A 23,101-nucleotide genomic window follows, 5' to 3' on the forward strand; every position below is an offset into this window, starting at 1 on the left:
TTGGAAATATTGATGGTCACAGGTGTAGGTACTGCATATGAAAGGTTTACCACATTCCAGGCACAGTGATAAGGGCTTCACAAATATCTCATTTAATACTCTCAGCAACCCTGTGAGTGGGTGTTTCTCCATTCACGTTATTAGTGAAATATTCATCACTCAGAGAGGTGAGCTTCCTGCCACAGGTCACGCAGCTGGTAAGTGATTGCTGGGTTGGTTTGAAACCCAGGTCATTCTGGCTCTAAAGCTCTGGTCCTTAACCACTAAGATTTACTGCCTCAGATTACTGCCTCAGACAGCATTCTTGTCTCAGATTTGATAATGCTTTTAGTTCTTCAGAATGGATTCCCAAAGAAAGCCATGTCTTCTAATGATTTAAATCAAGTGAGTCTGGAAAACTAGAAGATTTGATTCATGAATGAGTCAAGAAAGGCTATACATTGTTCAACCAAATACTAATAACACTAGTTTACTTTTGCTTTAGAAAAAACTTTTGCTTAGAACCCATGATGGTAGGAGTGAAATCGCCAAGTTGCACTATGCTGCTTCTTCCCTTTCTTTCAGCATTAGGTGCTCTGTGGGGGTTGGAGAGAGTGTTTAGGTCCACACACTGAGATGAAAAGTCACAAAAGAGACTGGTTTATATTTTCTTTGTCAACTAGACTTGGACTATAAGATTCCTTTCTTTTCTCTTCTTTTTTCCTTTCCTTTCCTTTCCTTTCCTTTCCTTCCCTTCCCTTCCCTTCCCTTCCCTTCCCTTCCCTTCCCTTCCCTTCCCTTCCCTTCCCTTCCCTTCTTTTCCCTTCTTTTCCCTTCCCTTCCCTTCTTTTCCCTTCCCTTCTCTTCTCTTGTCTTCTCCTCTCTTTTCTTTTCTCTTCTTAACCAGTTTGACTTACTGTCTTAGTATTGTGCAGACACAGCCCTGGTGATACCCTCTGATGAGTTGGGCATTCTTCAAGATTGAAACACAATGGGGTGACTTAAGGACAGAGATTCAGCTTTGCTTCTGACTCTCCTTGGTTTTGTGGGTTTAAGTTAATGTTATTTGAAAGTTTTTGTGTGTGTGTGGTTGAATATATACTATAACTTGTTCTTTTGTGACAACAAGATTTATACTGGCGGTGTCTCTCATACCACTGGAAACTGGAAGGAAGTCTGCAGTGTGAACCTCTGAGAGTTTTAAAAAGACAGCAGCCATTATTTGGCAGTGATGGCTCCAGGCTGCCCTTGAGCCTAGTTACAGGTTTGTTCTACATTCTGGCTCCCTGGCCAGGTCAGCAAGCAAATGGTCTGTCAGATATTTAATACATCACATATGCATTTAGTCTAGTTCCCTCCCTCTCCTTAATTAAGATTTCTTCAGTAAGACTTCAGGGGGGAAAGAAAAGGATCTGATGGAATTGTATTAAATACCAGCTTACTTCCCAACTTTCTAACTGATTTTTTTTCACTCAAGATATCTTGGCCTGAAAGGCGAGGGGATTTGAACAAAGTATAGAAGCTGGCATTGCCTTTTGTATATCGTTTTGGCTCCAGAGAGCTGCTCCTGGTAAAAATGAGCCTGTGAGATGTAGCTGTTTTATGCAAGGGCTAACAATACTAGTCTTTTATAAATCATAAATCCTCTTAACCTCAAACAATTTGGAGCCACTAACTGTAATCTATAAGGTTTCAATTCACAGGGATTTCATTTCTTCTCAGCGCCTTTGAAGCCATTAGGCAAATATTTATATGAAGTTCTCAGCTATTAGGGGATTTAAAATCATTTTGTGTGGAATAGATACTTCTTGTCTATACCTCCTGAGTTAAATTTTTGATGAGTTTTATGCTTTTTCTTTTGTTGAAAAAAACTCATCTTTTGATGAATTTTATGTTTTTCTTTTGTGTGTTTTGCATGGGGAGAATGGTGAGGTGGGAAAATTATCATTGCATAATTCTTACTTTTGGTGGCATTTTCCTGCACCACATGTACTTCTTTCTCTGAAAATAAATAGGAACCAAGGACCACTATTTCTTGATACTCTGTGGCAATTAGGATTCTATAGCAGAAGCAATAATAAACAACCATAGACAACTTAGGAAGAAAAGGAATTTATTAGAGGCATACAAGATACTTACAAAATCAAAGAGAAGGTTAGGGCATTGGACTTTTAGGAGTAGAGGAATCTGAACAAGTCTGTGGGGTTTGGCAGCAGGAACTATTGAGCGGACTGACCAAGGTGCCACCGTCCAATGCGACAGCCAATGAGCACCAACTGTTTATTTCCTACCTCCCTCCTGTTGCTATCATTCTGATAAAATTCACAGTAGTCCTGTGAGATAGACTCTGATCAGCATAGCTTGGTCACATTCTTCAGCCTTATCTGGAGAAGAGTGACATCTGTTTTTCTGGGACACCCCAAACCTGCAGCAGTCCATATAATGGAATCTACCTCAAAGGAAATAGGACAATGCTAGGAAGAAGAGCTGGATACTGCACAGCCAAAAACAATACCCATTTCTTGCTGAGCATCACACTTAGAGAAATAAGCAAAAAACATTCTATTCTCTTCTCAAACCTAATACAGGAATTCCAAGAAATTCAGTGTCTTTGCAAATTAATTTTACATCTGTGAGCAGAATCTGATCATCTCAGATTTAATTCAGTGAAACAATTGTGAAATCCCCTTGATATCAAAGTGGAACAAATCCTAGGAGCAATACCCTTGATTCAATTCCATACTGTAAGTTAGGCAGTTTAAAAGAATGGCTTGAATTTTCCTTCAAACCTTAAGGAATGTTAATGACTGAGAGCTGCGCTACATACTTTTGTATGGTTGCTTATTATGAGCTATTTAACTTTTACAGTTTTATTAAATGTTTTACAGAAAAGTTTATTTCATGCTTTAGTACAGCTTTGCAGAATGGCTACGTTTGGCTAAAAAGCCTGACAGATGAACAAAAATGCTTTGCCAATATTGCTGGTAAGCAGTTTCTGGGTAAAATCATGTTTCATTTTGACATTTTCTAGAGGTGGGGTGGGAGTGGTTCTCTTTAATGAAGCACAGAAGAGCTTATGAAAGGGGGAAAATAGAGTAGAAGGAGGAGCATGCCCACATTTTAATTTCTCATGTAAAAAACAAATTAAAATTAAAAAATTTACAGAGATCCACTTGGGAGGAAAGTGAATATTTGAGTCAGGAGCTCCTCCCCCACTCAGAATACATCTAGCTGTTATTAAGTATACTTTCAAAATTAAAAATAATATTTTACAGTATATTTATTTCACTTTTACAATAAATCTATGAGTTGAGTAAAAATAATAACTACCATTGCCAAGTATTCTAAACTTGTTCTAAGTACATTACAGGCAACACCTCATTTTATCTGTATAATAAGATACTAGATGAATACTAATATCAATCCTATTTTATTGGATACTAAGGCTCATGTAAGTTTTCCAAACATCTGACTCCAAGTCTAATTTATTTCTACTCTATCATAGGGACCTCACTGCCTGGTGATCTGATGTGTAGATCATTCAAATTATTACTTGATCTCTAAAACATTCTTTTCTTATTTTTTTACAGGTAGCATAAAAAATACTGAGATCATGCATTCTAAGGTTATAGTCACACTGGCAGTTTGTTACCACTTTCAAATTTGCCTTGTGAATACTCTGTCTACTCTCACCTAACTTCAGGTTACTACCTTTTTAGAAAAGAGCTCACATCTCCAGATTCTTGGTTCCCATTTGTCATCTTTGCTGAGAAATCTGGGCTTTTTTTTTTTTTTTCCTTCAAAACTTACGTGGTTAAATTGAACTTCTCCTGGCAAAGCAAAAATCTTTTTTTTTTCTAGCTGTTTGGAAATCAAAGCCTCATGCAAAGAATTCCTAAATCTTTGACTAAGTTTTATCAAGAATCCAAATTTTGTTTCTTCTCCCCATTTAAAAAAATGTTGCCATGAGGAATTCAGCTGATATGCCATTGCTTTGTAAAAAGCACTCTGTATATCCCCTCAGACAACTTGGCTTTGGTAACATCTCATGTGTTTATAGAATATAACATAATGGTTTCCTGTCCTTAATTGAGAGCCTGTTTTGTGTCATAGACTGTCATGGGTACTTTATGTATGTTGTCCCACTTAACTTAATTCTCACTACAACACTGAGTGGTGAGTGTCATCATGTCGTTTTGATACACGAGGAAACTGAAGCTCAGACTGTTTAAGAGGCCAGTCTGGACTTCAAACTTGGGTCTTTCTTCAGTGTTCAGTGGTCTTTCCTCCATGTAGACTCTCAGGAGAAGGAGAACCCTAAGGATGAAAAAGCTAAGCTCGTCAGTGACATTTTCTAAAGTATTATGATATCTGAGTCAGGGAGGTATTTGTGGAAAGGTGCCCTTGATTGGACTATTTCCCAGCCTTCAACTTTATTAATAGGAGAGTCTCCCATTTTATGTTCCAGTTGTGCTGCCCTGTTCTTCCTGCTCCAGGGTTTAAAATTCCTCCCTCCTGTCTTGCCCAAGCAGCAGTCTCGGTCCCTAGGGTGAATTTCAGAGAATTTACCAGGTACATTCAGAACCTGAAAGTTGGCCTGATTCTTGATCACTGTGAAACTTGGCATTTTGTGTGTGAGTACACGTATATGTGCACATTTAATTAAAGGGATAGGGTATGAGGAGGAGGAGAGACATCCAAAGGGATATGTTTATGCCTTACATGTCCATACGTGCCTTCCTGTTGGGAAAGGGGAGTATAATAAAAAGATGAGTGTGTGTGTGCGTGTGTGTGTGCGTGTGTCTAAATAAAGTTTGTATGTACAAGGGATGATTATGCAAAGTCATGTGTATATTTGTGGTCTGTGTGTACAGGCACAGAAGTGAGCATGTAAATTGGAGGAGTGTGTGCTCAGGTGGAAGGCATGAAATATACAAATCCCAGGCATAAAGTTCAGCTGAGGGAAGTGTATGAACTCACAGGGCTCAAAATACATCCCCTAAAAGATGACTGTTTACCTTTGCCCTAGACTAATGGTAAGAGACTTCCCATTCAAGTAGAAATGCATCTTATACTAAACACTATGCTACTCTAAATCAAGCACCACAGGGAGTATGACAGATTCATTTTGGACACTCTCCTGAGGAATTAGTACAAAAGGAATTGCATCATAGGGCATTTATTGCCACTGGGATAAGTCTAGCGCTGTCTAGACATGGACTAATTATTTCTATTTATCTTTTTCTGAATTCTAAAGAGTGGATTAACTCTAACAACTGCCGAGCCTTTTAATTATATCAAGATATTAGTTAACAAGGGGAATGGATAGGAAAGAGTCAGGAATCAGGTCTCTCAGTGACTAATTTTGCAAAAAACCTGGGGAAAGTCAGCTAGACTCCTTGGCCCTCAGACTTCTTGTCAACTAAACAAGCATAAGGGTGTTTGTCCAATCAACTTTCAAGGCTGTTTGTATGAAGCAAGTGAAAGGATGTGAGACCTTCTGAATAGCATATATAGTGTAACCAAATAAATTGCTATTGATGTTGTCATTGTCTGGGAGCCAAGTTGCTGAACGTATTAGTTGCTTGGCTTTCTCTGCTAACTGATTAATGAAATGAGCACTTGATTTAAACACAGGGATTGAAGATTTGAGTTTGAGTACTACTTTCATCGCCTTTTGGCAATGTGATCATTTTACCTCTTGAGCTTTAAAAAGTGTCCACATCTGTAAAGTAGGCTTATGATACTCTAATTAACTCACAGGATTGTTTTAAGGATTACATGGGATGTGAGAGCAATTTGTAAGCTTTAAAACATTATACAAATGAAGAAGGTATTTATTAGTATTTCCCTCACGAGCTACTGGAAAAATCCATTTTTCTCTTGTTTCATGTGACAAAGGGAAAGCTGCAGAGCTTTGCCAATACACACACATTTAATTACCTCCCTGTCTCTGGGCACATAATTTACAGCTGACTGGTATTCAGGGATCCAGATGTGTTATTGTGAGTTAGGATTAAGAAGCTCTGTAACTCAAGCTTCTTGAAAATTAGTTGCTCATGTTATACTAAACACTTAGCTAGTGGATTAATTATTATTTAACTAATGCCTTTGGGTTGTTTTACCAGCCTCATTACTTTTGTCTTTGTATCTTCAAGCTTAATATCTAGACACTGATGGATTTGTTCATCAAACATTTATGGAGTTCTTACTTGGTTCCAAGTAGAAGCTAGATACACAGAGATGAAAAACATGTGGTCCCTGTCTCCACAGAGCTCCCAGCCCAGCAAGGAAACAGACAAGTGAAAAATAATAAAGTGATTCCAACAAGGTGCATTGTTTTTAGATTAATAGAGGCATAGACGCAGGTGCCGTGGAGGAAGAAAGGATGGGAATCTGACTCTGACAGCTGCCCCAGAGGTTGGAGATTATAATGGACCTGAGGCTGGCAGGCTGAGTGAGAATTTATCATGCAGACAGAAGGAGGAAGGGATAAGACTCTGAGGTAGAGGGAATGACGCAGGTAATACAGACATGGAAGTGCGAGCCTGCATTGTATACAGTGGAAGTGCAAGTAGATTTCATATGACCCATTAAGATACCTATGAGGATATAGTTAAAGCTTCTCTCCTAGAAGTGAGAAAAGTAGGGGCCAATTTGTTAAGGTCTTGGAATTCCAAAGGAACACACTTGAATTTTCTCTGCATTCAAGGATACATTAAAGGATTATAGAATGGCAGGTAAACGACATGATCAAATTTGTACTTTTAGAAAGAGTCAAATCGAAACCTTTATGGAACATGTACTATACGTTTTGTGAACCTCTGACAAATTAAAGATAAAAGTATCTTCAGATTCTGATATTCTGGAACTTGTAATAGAGTGCATGTTGGGACTATAAATTTTTCTTCCCTTTCTTAATTTAGAGAATAAGGGGGAAAGGCACCAGGGTGGAGAAATTCATCTCTCAGGCCATTAGAACAACACCAGAAAAAGGCCTGGTAGACAGTGGTGTTTGGGCAAGAAATTGTTCACATCAATTTGTTCCCCTTAACACACCACCCTTGATATTTTGATAAGGGGCCTCTTCCAAACCTTTGTGAATGGACACAAGTGCAAGCCACATATCCTGTTAGTAGCAAACATCAATTATAGATCTGTCCTCTTTTCAGAAGAAGAAAAGAGCAACCTCTGAAGACTATGAAACTATATTGTGTGAAAGGAGGAATCCTCTAGGCCTATGAAAATTTATGGCAGAAAAAAAATGCACACATTTGAAGATCATTATCTTCAAAAATTATTTTTTAATGGCAACCAGAATAATTTTTAGTAAGATGCAAATAAACCCTGGCTTTTAAAAGATAATAGCAGAGAATCATGAGAAGAGAACATTCCGAAATGAAAATAAAAAATGAATGTGAAGACAGTAAGTTGAGCAAAGAAGGGAACTGGGTGACATGAGGAAGATGAGGAAGTTTAGTGAATTATTTTCCCATTCCTCTTTCTTTCTCAGAGCTGGCTCTCCTCTGCATTCTCATAATGGAAGAGAGCACATGATTTTCCCTGCTCATAGCTGACTGGACTAGGAGTGGATGCATGATCCAAACTTGGCCAATCAATTTCTTTCCTCTAGAAGATTGAGGTAGAGACCCAGGAATGCTATGCAAGCTCAGATGGGGCTGAAAGAGAAGGGGTAGGTGGAACTGCCTTGGGAGCTATTATCTTTCCCGTTCATGGAGAAATAAAGCTCTGAACTTCACAGAGGGGTGAATTAAGAAGATGAACAAAGAAAAACAGAGACAAGAGACCACAGAGTCTGGAGAGAGATAGGCCCAGAGAGAAAGTAGCTATCTTGGTCCCTGACAACTTTCCAGTTCCTCATTCCAGTCCCCCATGAGGCCTCATTAGACTTCCTGACTTTGGGTTCTATGAATTACACTCGTATTATTTTAAAAACATTCCACTTTTGGCTTACCCTAATTTGAATAGGATACTATTATTTGCAACCAAATGGTCCTTGACCAAAAAAGAAGGTTTGCAAAAATACTAAAAACAAAACAAAACAAAAAACCCAGTACTAGTGTAGACTTCTGTTTTGAAAGTCAGCTGGAGAAAGCTTCTACTGCAGAATTTCTTGATTTCCCACAAAAATACATATAAATTAAAGGATTCAGAAACAACTCAGAATAACATTGAAAATCGAGGCTGGTAGTCAACCTGATTCCAGAATCAAGAGGGTTGATTTTAATACTTACTTGGCTCAGCCTCTGAATGGGCATTTGTCTCTGTGGGCTATTCCCTCTTTCTTGAAGCTGTCTCTTCCTTTGGCCCCCATGATTATATTCTTCTGATAGTTTTCATACTTCTCTAACTACATCTTGGTCCATTTTCCCTGTTCCTCCTTTTCCACTTGACTCTTTAATAGTTTTCTTCACATTATTCCTGGGCCTTTTTCTCTCTTACCTTATTCAGGCTGGTCCCACTCATGACCCTGGTTTCAGTTATTACCCACATACTGGTGATTTTGAGATTTATATGTGCAGTCCATAGCTCTAGAGTATACAAGCATCTTCCTACTAGAAATTTCTCCTTGGCTGTTAGAATAGTATCTTATTTGTAACCCCAGTCATCCTCTTTCCAGGGAAACCTGTTCCTCCTTCAACAAGTACTAGCTCTCCATCTTCCCAATCATTCACACTAGGAACTTGAAAGTTATCCTGAAGTATTCCCTCTCCCTTTCCCTTAACATCCAGTCAGTCACCAATTCCTGTTATGAAGATGACAGGAAAAAAAAAAACAAAAAAAAAAAACTAGGGTTCCCATTGACATTTAATTTAGTGCCAGCAACCTTTGAGCTTCATCTCTCTCCTGTGTCCCTCACCTGTGGTGCAATCCTAATAGATTCATATTCTTCTCCTGTCCAACATACAGGTCCTGGCAAAACAAAAAGCGTGTGTGTGTGTGTGTGTGTGTGTGTGTGTGTGTGTGTGTGTGTGTGTGTGTGTGTGCAGAGGAAGCAGATGCCTGAAATAAAGAACTCGAATAACAGTGGATGATGGAAATGATGGTTTTAAATAAATACCATGAGTTCAGAGTATCAGAGAACAAGGCGATGAGCACAAGGGAAGAGGTGTGTTAAGTGAAATTGTGATAGAACCTAGGGATTGAGCTAAAGTAAATCACCTTGACCTAACCTCACCCCTTCTCCCCCACCCCCAGCTCACACATGCGGCTGTATAGATGAAAAGGAGATTTTTCTGTTATATGACACAGTGTAAGTCCAAAGCAGCCCACACACTCTGTCCATGGACAAACTTTCTGAAAACGCTGTTCCATGTTCAAGAATAAATAAAGAGGAAAAAGATGAAAAAAACTGACATGGGATTTATGAAAAAAATACTTTAGAATAAAGGAAAGGGACAAGTACTGGAAGACTCAAAAGGAAGGTCCTGTTTCAGAAAATGTTCTATTGCCGTGTACTAGTTAAAGTATAGGCAAAGCTGCTATAGAAAAAGATAGCCCAAAAGACAATGTTTCAAAGAAGACAGAAGTTTAATTTCCTTTCATGTAATGGTCTGGAGCAGGGTGGTCAAGGATAGGGAAGCAGCACTAAGGCATGCAGTTCCTTTCTATCTTGTTACTCTGCAATCATCTAGAGCAATGAGAGTGTGGTTCAGAACAGCACTAGTCTTGGGACTGCTTGTCACAGATCAGCAGTGAAACTAGTATAGAAATTGAGTGTTTTTCATATTTCATTCTACACTGATAACTGTTTAGATGTAAGCTACTTACCTCTGACCAGCAACCGTTTTCTGATTGTACATGTCTGTGCACCACACGTGGAAAAGCACTGTCCTGGTGGGCTATCCTCATTGTTACGCTTGAAACTGGCTGACTATCACTGTACTATATGTAGAGATACAATAAAATCCTTCAGGACAAGAAGGCAGCAATTATAATGTACCAGAATGAGATTAACAGGATAACATGAAATATAACAAGGTATGATAATAAAATTAAAAAGAGAATAAAAGAGGATGAAAAAGGAATTGATGAGGTAAAGATTGAAACTACATTAACAAAAACTTATAAAATCCACATTAGAGACAGTAGTGAACATAATCAGTGCCATACAGAATCCAATAAGCAGTTTAAGAGATAAATCTGAGCTATTCTTTGAGAATGTAGGGAAAAATCTCAAAGAAATTTAAAAATTGAAACTAAATATGACAGATAATGAAAGCCAAAAACCAAATTATTCTCCTGAAAAAAAAGCACAAATAGAGTCAAATTATTAATTAAAGATATGACAAAATAATCTTAACTGAGATGAAGTGAGGCATGTTTAAAGATTTAAAAGCTCACTCTATTCCAGGAGAAAATTAGTGAAAAGATAATTAAACTTATATTCACCCAGGCAAGATTTCTGGACTAGAAGCATAAAGAAAAATTCATTGAAAATTTAAGCTGCAGAAGCAATAATGGGACAAACCTAGGTTTATTCTTCTTCATAGCAGTACATTTTATGTTTAGAAAATTTTGAGGGAGGGAAAAACAACTATTGACAAAGAATTTTATAACCAACTAAATTATCTTGCTCTTTCATATGGGAAAGTTCTAAAATGTCATTGAATTAATGTGTTCTGCAAATATAGTCATGCTTATCAGAAGTCAGGCCCTTCAGATATAATGATAAACAAGGCATATATATATATATGGAGAAAATAGAGTAAACTTGCATCCTCTTGAAAACTAGTAAATGAAAATATTCTCTAATCTACTGAAAGATGAGGTAAAACAAAATGATCAAGACTTCCAAAGTAAATATATAAAAGTTTTGGGCGTAAGAATTGAAGCCAATGAAAGTAGAAAGTAGATAAGACCAAAATATTATACTTAAGGTTATAGAACTCAAAGTCAATTTCAAATTTTTTCTCAAATCAAAAATAGAAAATGAATAGTATTATTATATTATAAATAATTTGGGTTTAAAATCCAAGATTATGTCAACAAAAGACCATCACATGGTCTTTGTTGAAATGAGGAAAGAATGGAAGAAAATTAGAGGATTGAAAAGATGTTTCTTATTTCTAACTGAGACTAAAAAATAGCTAGAAGTCACAAAGACCTTTTGATAATTTCATAAGCAGCAATTTTATAGGATTAGTAAAAGAAAACTGTAAAATAATACAGTACAAGATTATCACAGATCATATATCTGTGTTACATGCTATATAGGTATATGTAATAAGAAAATTCCAGATCATATATGTTAGTTTTAACCAAAGGCTTCCATGGGCAAATTTGTTTTGTTTAAAGATAGTCTCAAACTAAATTTTAAAAATATTTATTTCTTGTGAAGGAGCATATGTAATACATCTTTTAGCATTTAAAATCAAAATTATGAGCAGTAGTAGATGTTATTAGATAAGAAAGAAAATAGAGATTGTAATATTAATTTGAAGACAAAATTCAAGAAAAAGCATTATGTATTACAAATAATTTTTGACACACAATAAAGATACCACTATCATGAATCATTTCTTGCCAAATACTATCATTAAACTAGATAAGGCAAAGACAATTAGAAATACAAGTAAAACTGAATAAGCACACACTGAAATCTTTTCTTCTCAGCCCAAACCTAGAAAAATGAAATGAAAGATATATTTAAATATTGAAATACGAAATCATATTTGAAAATGAGGAAAGAATTTTACTTAGTCCACAGGTCAATCTATAGAAAAAATGGAGAGCAAAGGTCCCAGCACTACATTAAGATTGCTTTTGCAATAAGGACCCAACCTAGAAAGTCACAAGTCATATGGAAGACAGTTAAGCTCAGGACACAGAGATGAGAATTCTATTGCAGAAGATGAACTTACAACCAAACGCATGAGAAACCATTATACTACGACAGGGAACAACAAATCTAACAAAGAGAAATACTGTTGTATTAGAAAATAGTTAGAAACCAATCAGAAAGGGATTTAAATAAACAATTTAAGATCTTTAAAAAGATAAAGGAAGAAATCTTGAGATAAGAACAGAGCTTATAAAACAGGGACTGGTGGATATTAGAAAAGAGAAGAAAAGCCTGTAAGAGACCTGGGAAGAAGTATGTGATACCTGTGTGTATGTGCATATGTGTTTGTGTGTACACAAAGAAAACAAAAATTCATTAGGTACTATAAATAACATGCTGGATAGAGCTGAAGAATAAACTAACAAATTGAGGTAAAAGCAAAATTTAATAAATGAGAAAAATGCACTAATACCGAAAAGTAGCGTTAATTAACAAAACCGAAAGCTGGTTCTTTGAAAAGTCCTATAAAATGAATAATACTCTGGGGAAAAAAAATTAAAAGAAAGAAAACACAAATAAATAGAATCTGAAATGAATATTGAGACATAAACAAAAATGCTTAAATTTTTTTTTAATTATAAAAATTTTATGAACAACATAGTACCAAGGAATTTGAAACCTAAATAAGGAAAATATAAAGTATCAAAATGGATTTAACAACCTAGGCCAATAAACAAAAAAGAAATGGGAAACAGGAGCCAAAGGTTTTTTTCCTAAGAAAAAGCACCAGACCCAGATAACTCTGTGGATGAGTTCCAGCAAACCTTCAAGGAACAAGATAATTCCCATCTTATGCAAACTCTTCCAAAAAATATAAAAAGGTAGGAAACCACCCAACATATTTTGTAAGGCTAGCTTTAGCTTAACAGTAGTATCAAAACCAGACTATGTTCATAAGTGAGATTTGGTGCATACTTTTCTTTTTTGTTGTTTTTGATTTTATTCATCGGTAATTTATAGTTTTTGTTGCTAACGTGAATGGGAACCTTCTTCCCATCACTTGTTCTAATCGGTTATCACTGCTTCAAATAAAATTCCATTTAAAATAATTCTGAAATCAGCACAGCCTAGTAGAGTTTGGTAGAAGCGGACTTTGTTCTTGAAGGGATTTACTTAGTTTCGTGTGTGATTTCAATTGTTCTCTCATAGCTTCAGGTTTATAGTAATCTGTACAGTGCGGACATACCCTGATTTATGAGCATCTTATTTGGAAAGGAAAAAAAGGGATGGGAAAACAGCCTCTAAGGTCCAAACCATCGTACATCAAGATTTCCTTTCATCTTTTCGACATTTTACAGATATTTCTGTATGTAAGCTATAGAGAACTATACAGATGTTAGTCATTACAAGAATGGTGACTCTGCTGTGACAGGACTGGGAAACAGTTCTGTCTCCAATCGCAGGGAAATGTTTTCTCTTTATAGTTCCTTCTCTTTACTAATGCTTTCTGGGGGCATTGCTGGAAAGACAGATAATAACTTGATTTGCCGTATTTACTGTTCATAATGGGAGATTGAGGTGGCTCTGGCCAGGGGCACACACATTCTCTGACCTACCACTACCTTTTCTTGTCATTTATTGGCATTCACTTTCCTATAGAACAAGTGTTATAAGTGGTGGAGTAGATTATGTATACATGTAAAGAAGTAAAAATAGCATGCATCACCAGCCCTGGGTTGGAAGCCTCACTCCACTGTTTTCTAATTGTGTGACTTCAAGCAGGTTAGTTACCTTCTCTGTACCTCAAGATGCCTATTTGTGAGATGAAATTATTAAAACTTTACGTTGCAAGTTGTTAGGGAGAGTATATTACATAATACATACAAAATTATTTAGCTCAACTTCTGTTATATATAACCGGTACTCCATATACATTGGTTCTCTTAGACGTCAACAATTTAAGCTTGGACCCAAATCACTTGATCATAGTGTCCATTTGAAAATTTTGTTTTAAATTTCAAATAACCAAATGAGAAATGAATTTTAGAATCATAAATAATCAGGAGTTGCCTGTAAAGTAGTTAGCACGATGTCACTGAAGAATTTGGGGAAAAAAAATGAAATGTAGTCCCTAACTTACACATTCTTTGAGTAGGAGCCGTCTTCATCTGTTGCCTGTTTACATAGTAGACACTCAGATATTTGATGAACGCAGGTGACTGATTTATGTATGTGTGACTATCAACAAAAATAAGTAACACCATTCAGCACTTCCTAGTTTACAAAGCTCATTCACTATCACAGTTTATTTGCTCACTGAAGCCCAGGGAATAAGGTCAGGAAAGTATCATCATTTCTATATTACAGTTGAGGAAACTAAGACTCAGAAATTTTAGTGACTATCTTAAGGCCATGGAGCTTTAGAGCACTGATCTGCTGACTCTTTTTGCAAAATCCTGTTACTTTCCTTGTGGTGTCTTGTGCTCTGGGAGTTTGTGGAGTAAACAGAGTAAGGATAAGAAGGTCATTTGAGAGTAATTTGGCTATATCCTGTAAGATTGAAAATGTGCAAACTGCATGACCCAGCAGCTCTGCTTCTAGGTATATCCCTGAGGGAGTCTCCCTACAGGTGCATAAGGACACATGGACAAGATTGTTTATTGCAGCATTGTTTGGAAATAGCAAAATTTGGAAGTAACTTAATGTCCATCTGTAGGAAAATGAGTAAATAAACTATGTTCTCTTCGTAAGATGAAATGTTACACAACAGTTAAAATAACAGGTTAGTGCACAGAAATGTGATATTGAGTGAAAAAAGAAATTTTAGAATGATACGTACAGCATGATAGTATCTATATAACTTTTTTAAAAAGTGAAATGCTAGGTGCAGTTTATCTAGAGATCAGATGCTGTTTATCTAGATCCATATTTATGCTGGATACTATTATTGATCTGTCTTTTTTAGGTAATTGTATTGAAGGGGAACGTTGTCTTCAATCTGGAAAGTCTCCCTTCATCTCATTTCCATTTAATCAGACTGTTTCGTGTTTCCTATTCTCATTATCGCTAAACTCCCTTTCTTTGTAACGGGCGGCTGGGTGTCTGTCCCCCTTCCTTCTCCTCAGCGAAGTGGCTGGTAAGAAGACAGATTCTTCTGAGTACACCAGAGAGTCACAGGATACAGATAGGGTCTGTCAAGATTAGCAAGGTTCATTTAATATGGGCAATTTTCAAGGTCATTTCAAAAATTCTATTTTTTGGTAGCATTTGTCATTTTCAACTTTGGCCAATATCTATATGATGTCTGGTCACAGTGATAAAGCATGAACATGTCAGTGTTCATGCTTCATGTCATCATGAGGATCTGCCTGGCTTGAGTCTTCTGAAGAGTTATCTCCTTTTTTTTTCTTCTTCTCCATAAACTGGAAGTTTATTTTATAGTTTATAACAAGATATTGAATATAGTTCCCTGTGCTATATATATAGTAGGACCTTATTATTTATCTGTTTTATATATAGTAGTGTATGTCTGTTAATCCCAAACTCCTAGTTTATCCCTCCCCTCCACCTCCTTTCCCCTTTGGTAACCTTAAGTTTGTTTTCTATATCTGTGAGTCTGTTTCTATTTAGTAAATAAGAGTATCTGAAACTGTGTTTTCCATCATACCCAGAGGTGGCTTGCCCATTCCTAGGAATTTCCCCCAGAGATGCTTTAGAAGCTGCCATTCATGTGCCACACATGATGTCTCATTTTCACCCCTCCAACTCATCAAATCCTATAAACCATTTGTTCCTAGAAGAGATTACTGTGATTTCAATGAACTTGTTCCATTCTACTAAAGGCTTACAGATTTCTGTTACAATGCTTGTTTTAGCCTTCAGTTTTAGCCTGGGCTTTGAACTGTAGCCTGCAAATTGGGAATTAAGGGTTCTATTCCAGGTCCTGTCTCTGACCTTAGTCTCCATTTGACCTCGGGTAAATTCAGATCTCCTGGAGGGCAAGCTGTCCAGACAGAGAACATTTAGCTATGGTTTACCTTGGATTTGAAATGTTTCCCCCAGTGATTTATGTTTCTGACATGGTCTCATTTTATATAACCCCAAATAAAGCCTCATTTGTTTCCCTTGGCCTCTTTGGAATCACTAGAGCTGCTTACTCCATATATTCAAGTTTTGCAAAATTCCCTGAGATGTATCCCCTTATATATACCAAAGCCAGCTCTGCTTTGTCGATTAGCTTGGTGATCTTCTGGGTCTCTTTTGGGATTTCAGAACTTGTGTTCTCACAGTAAAATGTGCCAGAACTGACAGATAGAAAATATTGGTCGACTCTTTAGAACAGAGAGAGCCCCTGTATTCACTACTTAGAAGTTGAGCTCTGAGCTCCAGGTTTTTCTGAAATGATCTAGGAGTATTGCATGAGCTGTATTAGGGCTCAGAGTTACAGTGACCCTGGCCAAGTCTCTTCTTCACTGAGGATGCATGATTACCCTTAAAATGCCAACTCCTTAGTTACAAAATCCATTGTTAAACCCTTTGTCTTTTAAATGTTTCTAGTTGGGCCACATCGTAAACAAGATGTAGTGTCATGTCATGACAAACAAACGTGTTTCTGTGTACACCAATCAATTCACATGTAACTTTCATCAAGCCCATTCCATTACAAGTACTTTGCTATAGAGAAAACAAACAAAGGATAGGACTTGAGTCTGTGCATTCCAGGAACTTCCAGTATGGTTGAAGAAACTTGACCACAGGAGACAATTAGGTCAGTTAATATTTACTGAGTGTTGAGATTTGGTACAAAGAGAATTATGGCGCTGCCAGGCACCAGAATGCCCAATCTGACAGTCCCTATAGATTTTTGATAACAAAATACTTTGGTATAATTCATTAACAGGCTTCGAAAAAATTATAATAGTTAATACTGCCTGGTGTGTATGGCTGTGCGTGGGTGAGTGAGTATACTACAGGGGCAGTTGAAGTATGGAATAGATACAAGAAAACCAGATAATTGGACTATCTTGTTACTTCCCCAGTGCCAAGACAACTGTCCGTAGATGACGTATGTTCTTGATGCTTTGGAATTTTACTTAAATGTTGGGATAGATGGATGACCTAGGACACTGAGAAGGAGGAGAAGAATGGTTAACATACTGGCTTCATCTTTAGTCTCTGAGCTGATGTCACTCAGTTCCATTTGTGCCTTGGCTTCTTCTTGAGAAAAGCTTCTAAGATCGTTAACACACTGTGACTAGCTCCGTCATGGCCACCTTCAAAGACTCCATCCTTGTTCAGTTTTGGATGGATTTCTTTCTTAGGCCCAAGTGACTAAATTCATTACTGATGTCCTGGCAGATGCATTGCTCACATTTTTCCAGATTAAATAGGATTTAAATGTGATCATTCAGGTAGTCTGCTTTGAGTTTGAGAAAGCATGTTTCTACTTCATGGAGATGGGGGGATCTGTACAGACTCAAGAATGACAGTAAAGTTAAAAGCATTTCATGTCACCCTCTCCTTTCCTGTTGATTTTTTTGAAGCTGTTTTTAAAAAAATCTTGGACTGCATTGAGGAGGCCCATCCCTCCCCTCCAATGTCAATCTTTTTTTTTCAAAGCAGCATTTCTTGGGTAAATGTAATTCAGAACTGTGTCTGTAGAGTGCACTGAAATGGAGAGTTTCAGATAATTCAGACAATAAATGATGTTTCCCTTCAATTATCCAAATATTTTAGGTGAATGTGTTAAAAGAAGTTTTGGCTGTAATCATCCAGATCAAGGACTCCACAAATTCTCCACATTATTTTGCATAAGCACAGGGTGTGTATGTCTTTTGTCAAGGGTTATTAACCATAAAAGCCCAGCATTGGAGTTTTAATTCAGGATTATTCCAGTTTCTTGTGAAAGACAATGCAGCAAAGCATTCTGTGTCCCTTCTTTACCCCATTATATTCTTAGAGCAGCTGCTGCTGCCTTGGCCACAGTACAGTGTTTATTTGCTGATTTTGGGACATTTATGTCCAAAGCTGGCTGAGCTGTGGGGATGCTGAACTTCTTGGAATACAAAGCTGTAAGTCATGGGTCATGTGCCTATGAGGCACCTGTAAGCATAACACCCTTGCTGGTCTGTAAACACAGACCCCTGGCTCTCCACTAACTATGGCCTAAACCCAGGGGAGGCTCTGGTGGCTTTTAAGTACAATTGAGATGGGTAGACTAAGGCCAGGCCTTCACACAGCTTTCATAAAGCACAGGTTTTCTTCTGGACTTCTTCAAAGATCTAGAGACTCACTATCTACCTATGCTTATTTGTCTGACCAGCTTTTGTGCTTAACTGGGAAAAGAGGGAGGCAATCCAGGTCAAATGGACATCTCCAGAATCCTTCATTCTTGAGAGTTTTAACCCAAACTCAATCTATGCCTCACTGGTTCAGGAATAAACTGTTTTCTATGCCCCTTGCCTTGTGCAAACTGCCATGGTTCAACTTTTTACTGTCCTGGGAAAGAACTGAAGAACTCTGACAGTGACACAGTGGGAAGCACCACTTCTGTGGTTCCAGTGTCTCTTTGCTTTAAAACCGTCGGTGGCTCATGATCTGAAAGTTCCTCTGTGGTCTACTCCCTGCCTACCACTTCCATCCTATCTCTTATCATTCCTTGCCTTGTTCTTTAACTCCAGCAATTCTAAACCATATGGACTCTCCATCCTCCCCAAACAAAACCATACTCTTTCTTGCTCGTCTGCTTTTAAGTGTTCTTTCCATCTGAAATGCCCTCTTCCCAATAAATGCTCATCATATCTCACCTGCATCCTTCCTTTGCCCCCTGCCTTATTGTTAAGACCCCACACTGGTATCATTTCTAAAGAAAGTCCTCCTTGAGCCTGATCTATCCAGTCCCTATTAGAGGGTGTGCACATACCACATTGTTTTATAACTGTCCTGAGTATATGTCTGTCTCTCCTATTAAACTATGAACTCCTTTAGAGGAGATACCAAGACTCTTATATCTTTATTTTTATGATGCCTGACTCAGAGCCTGGAGCATAGTAGGCACTCAAGAAAATGCTAAATGAATTGAATGAATAAATAAGGGTTTCTAAGTGGGTAGGAGATGATTTTTTTGGTTGAGAGTTTTATTCAATGATAGACAGAATAGACAACATCACAATAATAATAGTTATATTCTACTCAGCAACTATTATCTGACAAGTGTTTTCAATATATGTAACCCCTGCAATAATAATCTGAGGTAGATACTATGATTATACCTATTAAGAGACAAGAAGATAATTATGATGGTAATAGCTATAATAGAAATAATAAGTAATTTAAAATTTAAAAACATAAGAGAACCACACAAGAGAGAAGTTAAGTGACTTCCTTAAGGCACACATAGTCACAGAAAGTAGAGCCTGGGATTTCTCTCCAATGGCAATTGTAATATGCTGAATAAGTAACATCTTATTATTTGGAGGTGGGTGTAGAAACTGGCCATGTTGAAGACCAATTGAAATTCCCCCAAATGCAGTTAGACTTTGAATAATTCTATTGGGAAAACTCTAAAAGCAGTAGAATCAAGAAATACTTCATTCAGTCTGGGGCTGGCAGAGTCTGTGTACACATGGGCTCCAAAGGCAGGAACAGCCTGTTAATCTGGCATTCAACTACCAGAAATTTCTATTAACCATTATTGCCAGTAAGAGTAATTGATACATAATGATGACCCTAGGGTATTGCTTGGTCATGAAGTACCTTCTGAATCATCAAAGAAAGTTGAAATTATGTTCAGTATTAAGTCTGTTTTATTGTCTTTGCAGTCTTTGGGTATTAGCAGTCTCTGAATATCATAGATACATTTAACTCTCTTAAATATTTTAATAACCAGAACATCCCCCTAAACTTTATTTTTTCAAGTCTATTTATTTTTCTTTAAAAGATATGTAGATATTTATGAAATTCTGAAATGCAAATTTGTGAGAAAATATCAATTCATAGTAGCTTTTCATTATTATAAACTTTGCAATTAATGGATATCATTTGCTCATTTAATAAATATTTACCAAGCATCTACTATGTGGACAGGCACTGTGTTGGGTACTGGAGTTACAGATGTGGTTAAAATGGGTGCAGTCCCTGTCCAGCTATAATAACGGAACCCATGAAAGGAATTCTGATTCTCAAAGATGAATGCTGTCATGAGTAAGACTAAGTCTCCAAAGTTGAATTAAGTAAATGCTACAACTGAACTAAAAGCACATTGCTAAGTACAGAAAAGAGGAAGTGATTTGAATTAGATACTGAGAAGCAAGACACAGTGGTGATTGCTTGGGGATGGACAGGTAGTTAGGAGGCATGTGGTCCTGTAATGAGAGATACACTTTGGTATTTGGACTAAGGAGTTTGTACTTTATCCTGTAAAATGGATGGCAAATAGACTTTGATCTGTGTGCTAATGCATTGATAGTGTCAACTTGGAACAGTATTTGGGGAGCTCTATGAGGTCTCCTCTGCATTTCAGAAAAAGTTCTGTGAATGAATTTTGAGGTTCCCTGATGGTGTTGGAGTAGGAATGACAACTCTGGTGAAATGAATGCATTTGTCATCCTATCTGTGGAAAAAGGAAAATCATCAGTCAGTCAATCAATGAATCAGTATTTGTGGATCATCTTCTATCACTTGAATAAACTATTGCCCAAAACCAGGCTTAACACCATGAGAAAAAGAGATCTATATTTCTAGTATCCAAATGTCTAACGTAATTAGATGTTGCTCTTACAATATAGCTGTGAAGAAATATATCCCTGTCATAGCCAGTTTTCAGTACAGACTCAAGAAGATACGAAATCCTGACTTTTCCTTATATACCAGACTTCGATGTATGGAAATGTGTTAGTTTCCAAAGGCAAGGATGGAGAACTAGAAAGAGCTCTTGAATCATCTCCTAAACGTCTGGTGACAAGACACAATCAAGGCGAGGGGGAGGAGGTCAACAGCCTGAAACTATCATCCAAGCAGGCCCTCAGTAGAGTGCTGGCCAACTAAAGTACACATGAAGAGGTGTGGACTATGAATTAAATTTTTAGGTCTCCAATTCCCTTCTTACTAAGAGCCTTCAAATCAAAGGTCCAAAGCTTGAATTTGCTTTGGCTGTGGATTGGCAGTTCACTTAGAGCACTGGAGTGCTGGGATTTATTTGCTTTAAAGTTTCCTCCAAGTCATATTTAATAGGCAGATGTAAACCTATATGTTCTCCTTCCAACAAGTCTTGGATCCTTGGGTTCCTTGATGCTTGCACTGCTTTCCCAGGGTGTCTTTAGCAACATAATCTTTACTTTGCTGAAGGAGAAAGGCCTTTGGCTTGTATGCTTTCCCACCACCCTGTCAGTTATTACGTCTGTTTTCTTGAAATGGCTCACTCCAGCTTGTTTATTTATGATGGGTCTTGTGGTCAGCTGCAAACTTAGTTTGCAGTTTTTTGGGTAACATTTATTGTTTTCATCTGATTAAAGAAAAATACATGCCAATGGTTGAAAAATTGAAAAATACAGGGAAATATAAAAATGAAAATTCAAATGACTTATAATTTCATCACCCAGAGTTAATCACTATTGACATTTTGGAATATTTTCTCTCAGGCTTTTTATTTTGGTATGCATATGTATGGTAAGTATGTCTCCATGTCTTTCTAAACAAAAATTTAATGGCTATATAATTTTGGTTGATTCTGATTTTTTTAAACCAGTTTAGCTAACATAGACACCTACATTTTTGTCTGTATTTCTCATCATTTCTTTAGGAGTAGATTCTCATAAAAGAAGTTAGAGTCTCCATTGTATACATATTTTTAATGATTATTGAAACAAATATCCTAATTTAAATCTCCACCAGCATGATAATGCTAGTGTTATTTTACTATACCCATGCTACCATTGAATGTTATTAATTTCAGTTTGATAATTTAGTACACCAGAAATGGTATATTCTAATTTATATCCCATTTATTAGATTACTAGTGAGTTTTATAAACTTTGATAGAAAAGTGATTCCAGAAGTCTTGGTCCTTACTTTTCTGCACTTACCATTATTTATGTTCTACTGATGTTGAGTTCCTGGCTTCTCTAAGTAGAGCCTCTGCACCTTTTTTGATCCATAAGGCATAGTAACCTTCTGCACTGTGTATTTTCTCTTCACTCAACAATCATGCACTCAGAAAACATTTATTGAGAACCCACCATATTTCAGATTTCTGAATCTAGAGATAAACAAATGAAAATTGAAGATCCCTCTACAACCTCAAAATATGGAGGTAACATGCATAACCTGAGAAATAAAATACAATGTTTTGATGCTATGCAGTTGATAAAAATTTACTGATTGCCATCTGTGAATCATGGATTAGGCTAAGCATTAAAAATACCAAAAATGAGCAAGATAGATACAGTTCTTTTCTTTTCAAAGCTTAGTCTCTTGTTGGCTATACACAGCAATATAAGGGTTATTATAATACAGTGGGGTAAGTTGGAAGCTGCTTAAAATAGTGGCTAAAGACATAGCTCTGAAGCCAAACTGTCTGGGTCAAATCCTGGCTCAACCACTAAAAACTGTACTCTGTGATTATGGGCAGGTAAATTAGCCATTTCTTTCTTCAGTTTCCTCATTGGGAAAATAGAAGCAATAACAGGATTGTTTCACAGATTCTTGCAAAACATTAAGCACAAGGCCTAGTATGTAGTGAGTGCTCAATACATATTTTATTTTATTTTAAGAGCTATGATGTGGAAAGCACAGTTAGTGCTTTGAAATGTGTAAGAGAGGCTCTTAATCTAGACTTACAGAGCAGGGAAGAGTCAAGGAAGGAGGAAAACAACCTGAAACCTGAAATGAGGAGGTAATGTGGCTCATTTGGGAGTATGCAAACATGTGTACATGTTTGAGGGTGTAGTTCTCATGAAGAGGGAACCAAGTATGCCAAGTTCCAGAAGAAAGAAAGTGAAGGGCTCTCAAAGACCTAAATGAAGTTAAGTGTGATTGGATTATAGGGTTTGAGTATAACAAACCACCTCAAAATTCAATGGCTTTAAGATACAAAGGTTAGGAGAAAAATAGGTCAAATAACTGTGGAATTTTCATTAGAAACCATAGAGACTAGAAGAGAGTGGAACAACATCTTTAAAGTGCTGAAAGAAAAGAACTATCAACTCAGAATTCAATATCCAGCAAAAATATCCTTCAGGAATGAAAATAAAATAAAAGGCTTCTCAGATGAAGGAAAACTGAGAGAATTTGTCACCAGCAGACCTACACTAAAATAAA

This window comes from Camelus dromedarius, chromosome 11 (assembly GCF_036321535.1).
Source record: "Camelus dromedarius isolate mCamDro1 chromosome 11, mCamDro1.pat, whole genome shotgun sequence".
Taxonomy (NCBI): domain Eukaryota; kingdom Metazoa; phylum Chordata; class Mammalia; order Artiodactyla; family Camelidae; genus Camelus; species Camelus dromedarius.